This window comes from Bubalus kerabau, chromosome 15, assembly GCF_029407905.1.
Source record: "Bubalus kerabau isolate K-KA32 ecotype Philippines breed swamp buffalo chromosome 15, PCC_UOA_SB_1v2, whole genome shotgun sequence".
Taxonomy (NCBI): domain Eukaryota; kingdom Metazoa; phylum Chordata; class Mammalia; order Artiodactyla; family Bovidae; genus Bubalus; species Bubalus kerabau.
The window spans coordinates 64,697,288-64,705,049 of record NC_073638.1 but is presented as its reverse complement, the minus strand read 5'-3'; the positions used below and the strand labels follow the sequence as shown (position 1 = coordinate 64,705,049).

The 7,762-nt window shown below is 41.0% G+C and overlaps 1 long non-coding RNA gene across 1 annotated transcript; it reads left to right on the top strand.

Moving 5' to 3' along the window:
• Positions 1-558: 558 nt before the first annotated feature.
• LOC129629237 (uncharacterized) lies at positions 559-7,363 on the top strand. Its single transcript, XR_008703100.1, has 3 exons — positions 559-762; positions 901-950; positions 7,181-7,363. It is a non-coding gene; the product is annotated as an uncharacterized LOC129629237 (long non-coding RNA).
• The last annotated feature ends 399 nt before the right edge of the window (positions 7,364-7,762 follow it).

Genomic DNA, 7,762 nt, shown 5'->3' with positions numbered 1-7,762 from the left:
AGCTGGTAAAGAATCCACCTGCAACGTGGGAGACCTGAGTTCAGTCCCTGGGTTGGGAAGAGCCCCTGGAAAAGGGAACAGCTACCCACTCCAGTATTCTGGCCTGGAGAATTCCACGGACTGTATAGTCCATGGGGTCGCAAAGAGTCAGACACAACTGAGTGACTTTCACTTCACTTCCCCCAACAGAGACACAGAGCCTTGTGAGCAATGGTCACATTAAACTGAAATGTTCTAGATTCCTGGATTCATTACCAAGTATATGGCAATCAGGGCTCACAGCTAAGATGTCCATTGAACTAGGCCTCCTCCTGGCTGAAAGATCCAGGTGCTTTTATAACAGGATGTTAAAGGCCATTTATTCTGTGGTCTCAGGTTGTTGAGGCTCACAGGTAAAACCATTTAAGAGATGTTAAGAACTCTCATATCTTGGATAACATTGGCAGGACTGGCCAAGAGACTGAGTTGCCAGTTCTGCCAGCTTGAGCCCACTACCCACCTCTAGGCTCTTTAAGGGAGAAGGAAGAATTCATTGAGGGGAGGGGCGAAGATATTTTCTATGGCAAGAGTTATCAGTGTGCTGTGTATTTCAACACAGCCCACGCCCTCCCCTGGACAGGGGACTGAAGTTCTATTCTCACTTGGAAAAATGAGAAAGTTCAGCAATGGCGGAGCCCAGAGAATCCTCAAAAGTACCTCACAATGAGCCAACAATTGTACTTCTGCAAACTCAGAAGGTTCTGTATCAAACCACAATACCAGGTAAGACCGTTCCTCATTCTTGACCCTTGACTCTCTCCCTGCCCTCCACCAACCCTCTTACTACAGCAGCTAAGGGATGGATAAGGGGGAGCAGGAAGTAGACATGAAACCAATTATACATCCCTCTTCCCCCAAAAGGGAAGATCAAGGAAGGCCTGAGCTGGAGGTGGGAAGAAGTTTTAAACTGGGTAAGTGTTTTTGCTTTTTTTTTTAATTAATTAACTTTAATTGGAACCTAATTACTTTACAATATTGTGGTGGTTTTTCTGTACATTGACATGAATCAGCCATGGGTGTACATGTGTCCCCCATCCTGAATCCCTCCTCCCACCTCCCTCCTTATCCCATCCCTCTGGGTTGTCCCAGTGCACTGGCTTTGAGTGCCCTGTTTCATGCATCAAACTTGGACTGGTCATCTGTTTCACATATGGTAATATACATGTTTCAATGCTATTCTCTCAAATCATCCCACCCTCGCCTTCTCCCACAGAGTCCAAAAGTCTGTTCTTTATATCTGTGTCTCTTTTGTTCTCTTGCATATAGGGTCATAGTTGCAATCTTTCTAAATCCCATATAGATGCATTAATATACTGTGTTGGTGTTTTTCTTTCTGACTTACTTCACTCTGTATAATAGGCTCCAGTTTCATCCACCTCATTTGAACTGACCCAAATGTGTTCTTTTTAATAACTGAGTAATATTCCATTGTGTATATGTACCACAACTTCCTTATCCATTTGTCTGCTGATGGACATCTAGCTGTTGTAAACAGTGCTGCGATGAACATTGGGGTACACGTGTCTCTTTCAATTCTGGTTTCCTCAGTGTGTATGCCCAGCAGTGGGATTGCTGGGTCATATGGCAGTTCTATTTCCAGTTTTTTAAGGAATCTCCACACTGTTCTCCATAGTGGCTGTACTAGTTTGCATTCCCACCAACCGTGTAAGAGGGTTCCCTTTTCTCTGCACCCTTTCCAGCATTTATTGTTTGTAGACTTTTTGACGGCAGCCATTATGACTGGCATGAGATGGGACCTCATTCTGGCTTTGATTTGCATTTCTCTGATAATGAGTGATATTGAGCATCTTTTCATGTGTTCATTAGCCGTCTATATGTCTTCTTTGGAGAAATGTCTGTTTGGTTCTTTGACCCATTTTTTGATTGGGTTGTTTATTTTTCTTGTATTAAGCTGCATGAGCTGCTTGTATATTTTTGAGATTAATTCATAGGACTTTAAGAAAATTTTAATTGGATTTTGATATTACATTGAGTGGACATTTTTTTTAACTTTTTATTTTACATTGGAGTATAGATGATAACAAGGTTGTGATGTGATAGTTTCAGGTGAAGAGTTAAGAGACTCAGCTATACATATATGTGTATCCATTGTCCTCCCAAACTCCCTTCCCATCCAGGCTATGGGTGGACATTTTTAATGCATGGGAAAGGTGACTACTGGCTTATCATCTGAGAGTGTCTAGAAAGTTAAGGGATACAAGAAAGAGCAAAGTTGTTTCATGTCCCACCAAGTTTAGAACATTCAATAAACCAGTAGGTTTTCATTAACTCACATGTATAAAATACCTAAGTTGCTAAAGGCCTGCATGGACATTACAACATTCTCATGACCCCACCTACAATACAGCATCGGCTGCCCTTGGGGAAAAAATAAATTAGGTCATCAACTTGAGTTTTATAAGATGGAGAATGTCATTTTGTTCCCTGCTCAAATTACAAGTTACATATTAAACTGACTTTAGTTTCTCCTCTTTTTGTTTTAAATCCACATATATCATGACAACTATTAGCCAGCTAAAGAGGAACCCCTTTGACCTGAAATTGAATACCTTTATGTTTCCCATCGGAGAAGGCAATGGCACCCCACTCCAGTACTCTTGCCTGGAAAATCCCATGGACAGAGGAGCTTGGTTGGCTGCAGTCCATGGGGTCGCTAAGAGTCGGACATGACTGAGTGACTTCACTTTCACTTTTCACTTTCATGCATTGGAGAAGGAAATGGCAACCCACTCCAGTGTTCTTGCCTGGAGAATCCCAGGGACGGGGGAGCCTGGTGGGCTGCCGTCTATGGGGTTGCACAGAGTCGGACACGACTGAAGCGACTTAGCAGCAGCAGCAGCAGCAGCAGCATGTTTCCCATAATTTACTGGTTTTCTTGTTTTCCTAAGAGATGTATTCTTTATCATGACCATCACTCACAGACTGGACCACTAGCGAGCTGACCATTTCCTTCTCAGGTGATTTAAAACATGATGGTGTTGAGGCTGAACACACTTGTGAAGAAGTCATTTTGCTCCCTAAAGTCTATTTGGAAGAGCTGGCTGAGATTTTTTTCCCTACCACTTCAAATATATATCTTGCAGACTAACTCTTTAAAAATTAAGATAAATACACCAATTACTTAGCAGGGAATTAACCAAGAGGCTTGTGACTCTGTGATTTTTCCAGAACCTTCTGTGCATTTAGAAAAAGGACTTGCGGAAACATCATATTTTCAAAAAACTTATCTAGCTGCCTCTAAACCTATGCAAAAGCATCATACCCATGAAATCATTTCAGATACAGGATTTTTCTGACTAATTCTAACAGAACCAAACCTAACTTGAATCCTGCAATGAAGTTTTAGTTGAAATACACAAACACCAAAGCCAAACGAGAAACTAACCCTGAAAGGTGTCAATATGATTGCTTTAATCCTCATATGAAGCCTTGTTTCCTCCTGACATTCTATGGCAGTGATGATTAAAAGAATCTTCTTTAGTGATAGAAATATTTTTATATCCATACTGTCCAATATGTTAGCTATTCATCACAAGTGGCCAGGGAGCACCTGCAATGTGGCTGGTGCAACTGAAGCACTGAATCCTTAATGTTATTTAAGTGTAAACAGTCATATGTAACTGTGGCCACCATTTTATTAGACAGGTTTTATTAGACAGCTCAGTTCTATAGCATTTATTATTGTTGGTAATCCAGAGAACTTCCTTGGAGAATGAGTCCTTGTGGCTGACCAAGTTTTCTGGAAAATTAAGCAGCAGTCACTAAACCTTCACTTTGCCAAATGGTTTTCCAACTTTTTTTTAAGCAGCAATTCCTTTTTGTCTTATTTCTCCTTTCTTTTAAAAAAATTTTTTTCTATTACAATGCCACTGCTTTAGACATTAGAAAAAAATGTCCTTCTAAAGTGATTTAAGAAAAAAATATACTGTACCCACATACCTTCTTAAACAGCATCTCCTGAGCATAACTGAATCTTTCCTACAGGCCTCGGGGTCATGGTTATGAACACAGGCTATCAGACTCAGAAGAAACACATCAATTACTATAATGCACCTTAATGCAATGAAGCTCTCAGGGTCACTGGGCCCAGTGGGGCTTCTGAAACCTACCCCAGTCAGAGATTTTTATAGCCTTCTGTCACATGTTGTTCCTAGCTGTCAATGTCAAGCCCTATTACTGTCAGGGTGTCTGCCTGTATTTATTTATTGGCTACCTTGTTTCCAAAAGGTAGTTGCCTATGTGAAGATGGCCTCTTTTCCCATTTCAATTGCTGCCTGATTTGCTAACATTGCAAGGATGGTAGACCTGGAGTTAGAAATGTTTGTAAATTAAGGATAATTAAGGTCGCATAGAGTTGGACACAACTGAAGCGATTTAGCAGCAGCAGCAGGGTATAAACAAGGGTATGAAGAGTTCTCAGTAAACTTAAGTTTTAATGCCAGGACCTCTTGATGTCTAACTCACAGCTCAGAGCCTCTTCTGCTTACTTCTTGATTCCAGGCAGACAGCTTGCATAATAGCTACTACAGATAGGTTGGGTCTTAGTTTTCTGCTGGAAGGAATCTTATTCTTGCCTTTGTTATTTAACTTTTTATTCAGTATTACTTGTTTCCCCAAATAGCACATAAACATTTTTGGTAAAGGGAATAGAAATGTGTTATTCTTCTTTGTATTCTTTACAATATTTTTCCTGGCACTATCCACCAAGAAAGGATCAACTGGATGTTGAATGAACTAATATTATATTTTACTTTTGAGTTTATTTTCATAAAGCTTAAGCATAATAAAAATGGTTTTCAAAGTTAAACATAACTCAAAGCAGAAACTGCTGATGCTCAATAGTGATTAAATATTAATATTTCTTAGCTATTTTTATCTGATTAGCTCTAATTTTAAGTTGAAACTTACTCTACTTGGCCATATTCAATTATATTCCTGACTAAATCAGATGCCTGTCACCTCTGACATTTCTTGTTTTTTGAGCTCAGAAAAGTGACTCAGAAAGATTCTAGATTTTCCTAGACAAAACAGAATTGAAATTCCAGAAATGAACCCAGTACTCGAGGAGCATCTCCCCAGTATCCCCAAATATGGGGAACAATCACATCTCTGATTCAAGATATCATATTTCTATTGAGGTGCCCTGAGAGTGACTCAGCTCTCTTAGCCAGCCATATCACATTGCTGAGTCACATTTGAACTTACCATGAACTAGAAGCTCCCCCTGCAACAGTCTTACTTTAATCAATAACTCTTAACCTCCCTTCTCTACCCTTGCCAGTAATTCCCAAATCTGGAGGAAGATAAAACTCTCCAGAAAAATTTAAGAGACACTCCCCAACCTTGCTCATCCTTGCAGATGTCTTTTCCAGAAATAATCTGACTCATTCCCAAAATCTCAAATTTTCACAGCTCTGCAATTCACTGACACTCTCAAGATCTTGTTTTCTTCATCTCTCCTGCGACATTTACAAGGATCCAGCTTCTACCTGAAAGAGCAGTGCTATATACAATGTAAGCCACTAGGAGAACACATGTGGCTTCCCAGGAAATACAGTCATCAATAGAATCTCAAAAGTGTGAGTCCAGCTGGAAAGATTCCTTTTTAAGCTTCAGCATGAGTACATCCTGGCCAGGTCTGAGTCAGTAAGAAAAACTCCTGCTTCATAAAGATTAGACAGAGGCACTGGCCCTACAACCTACCTCACTCACCCCAGCATCCAGCTTCCTGCAAAGCACGAAGATCCACAGCAGGGGAAAGACACACAGAGAAGGGTGGAGGCCCCAGTGAAACACCCCTCAGGCTGAACTACGGGGTAGAATGAGCTCATCAACAGCCAATCACCATGGGATTTGTAGTGTTGGGAAAAGGCAAAACAAATTTCCCTTCTGCAGTGAGGTGGTTATGATGGATACCTCCTTTTCCTGTTATTTCTTCCCAGCTCACACCTACTTCTTGGATATGAGGATAAGGGCAGGACAATAAAGGGATTATCAGTATGAGAGATCTGGGTAATTGAAGACTATCTTTAAAGTCTATTGGTTGCAGAGTTTTTGTTTTCTTTTTTTTCCCTTGGAGTAAAGGGCTTCGTCTGTCTTATTGGGATCTTTGGCTTAGAAGTAGCATACCATGGGACTTCCCTGGCGGTACAGTGATTAAAATCCACCTTCAAGTGCAGGGGACAAGGGTTCAATCTCTGGTCAGGGAACTAAGATCTCATATGCCACAGAGCAACTAATAAGCTCGTGTGCCACAACTAGAGAAGCCCTCATGTTGCAACTACTGAGCCCCTGCGTCACAACAAAGACCCAGCACAAGCAAAAAAAAGTTCCACAGCACAATGGGAAAAGCAACAACTTTTGGAGCTCAGATCAGATCAGTCGCTCAGTCGTGTCCGACTCTTTGCAACCCCATGAATCACAGCACGCCAGGCCTCCCTGTCCATCACCAACTCCCGGAGTTCACTCAGACTCATGTCCATCGAGTCAGTGATGCCATCCAGCCATCTCATCTTCTGTCGTCCCCTTCTCCTCCTGCCCCCAATCCCTCCCAGCATCAGAGTCTTTTCCAATGAGTCAACTCTTCGCATGAGGTGGCCAAAGTACTGGAGTTTCAGCTTTAGCATCATTCCCTCCAAAGAAATCCCAGGGCTGATCTCCTTCAGGATGGACTGGTTGGATCTCCTTGCAGTCCAAGGGACTCTCAACAGTCTTCTCCAACACCACAGTTCAAAAGCATCAATTCTTCAGCGCTCAGCTTTCTTCACAGTCCAACTTTCACATCCATACATGACCACAGGAAAAACCATAGCCTTGACTAGACAAACCTTTGTTGGCAAAGTTAGGTTTTGGGTTCTAAATTATAGCTATGTGATCTTAGTGAAACCACTTGACCTCTTGGCCTTAGATTCCTCCCCTGATATCATGAAAGAATACAAGGAAAATATACATAAAATGCCTTGGACATGGTAAACACTGAAAAAGTGATAGCTATTTGCTCTTGAACTCTATGAGAGCCCCAACAAAGCCAAAAAGAGTGGCAAGGAAGCAGGAGCTGGTTGGACAAGGGGAAGGAAGGTTCTTGTTTTTGAGGGTTGTTTTTTTTTTTTTTTTTTTTCAGATTGTCTAGTTCAGTTCTCAAAGCTGGGAAAGTTCTGGAGAGAAGTTCAGTCTACTACTTCTAAGGAAACACAGCTGACATGAAGATAAAAGAGGATGAGGAGTTCTCACAAGTGAGACATTTATATTTTCTTCCAGACAAGAGTAGAACCATTCCTCATAAACCCTTCAACCACAAAGCAAACAAATTAACTCAAGAGTAGTGAGTGAGCAGAATTTAATGACATTTATACACAATGAAAAATTTACCAAGTGTGTGCAATAAATAGAAATAATGTTGGAGAAAATGGCAATACATTAGAGAAGCTTCAGGAAAATAAACATGCTTTTTTATGTGCCTGTGAATGCTTATAAATATATCCAGGTTGGTTGTTTATGTTGTCCTATAGTAAAGTAATGCTCAAAATTCTCCAAGCCAGGCTTCAGCAATATGTGAACCGTGAACTTCCTGATGTTCAAGCTGGTTTTAGAAAGGGCAGAGGAACCAGAGATCAAATTGCCAACATCCACTGGATCACGGAAAAAGCAAGAGAGTTCAAGAAAAGCATCTATTTCTGCTTTATTGACTATGCCAAAGCCTTTG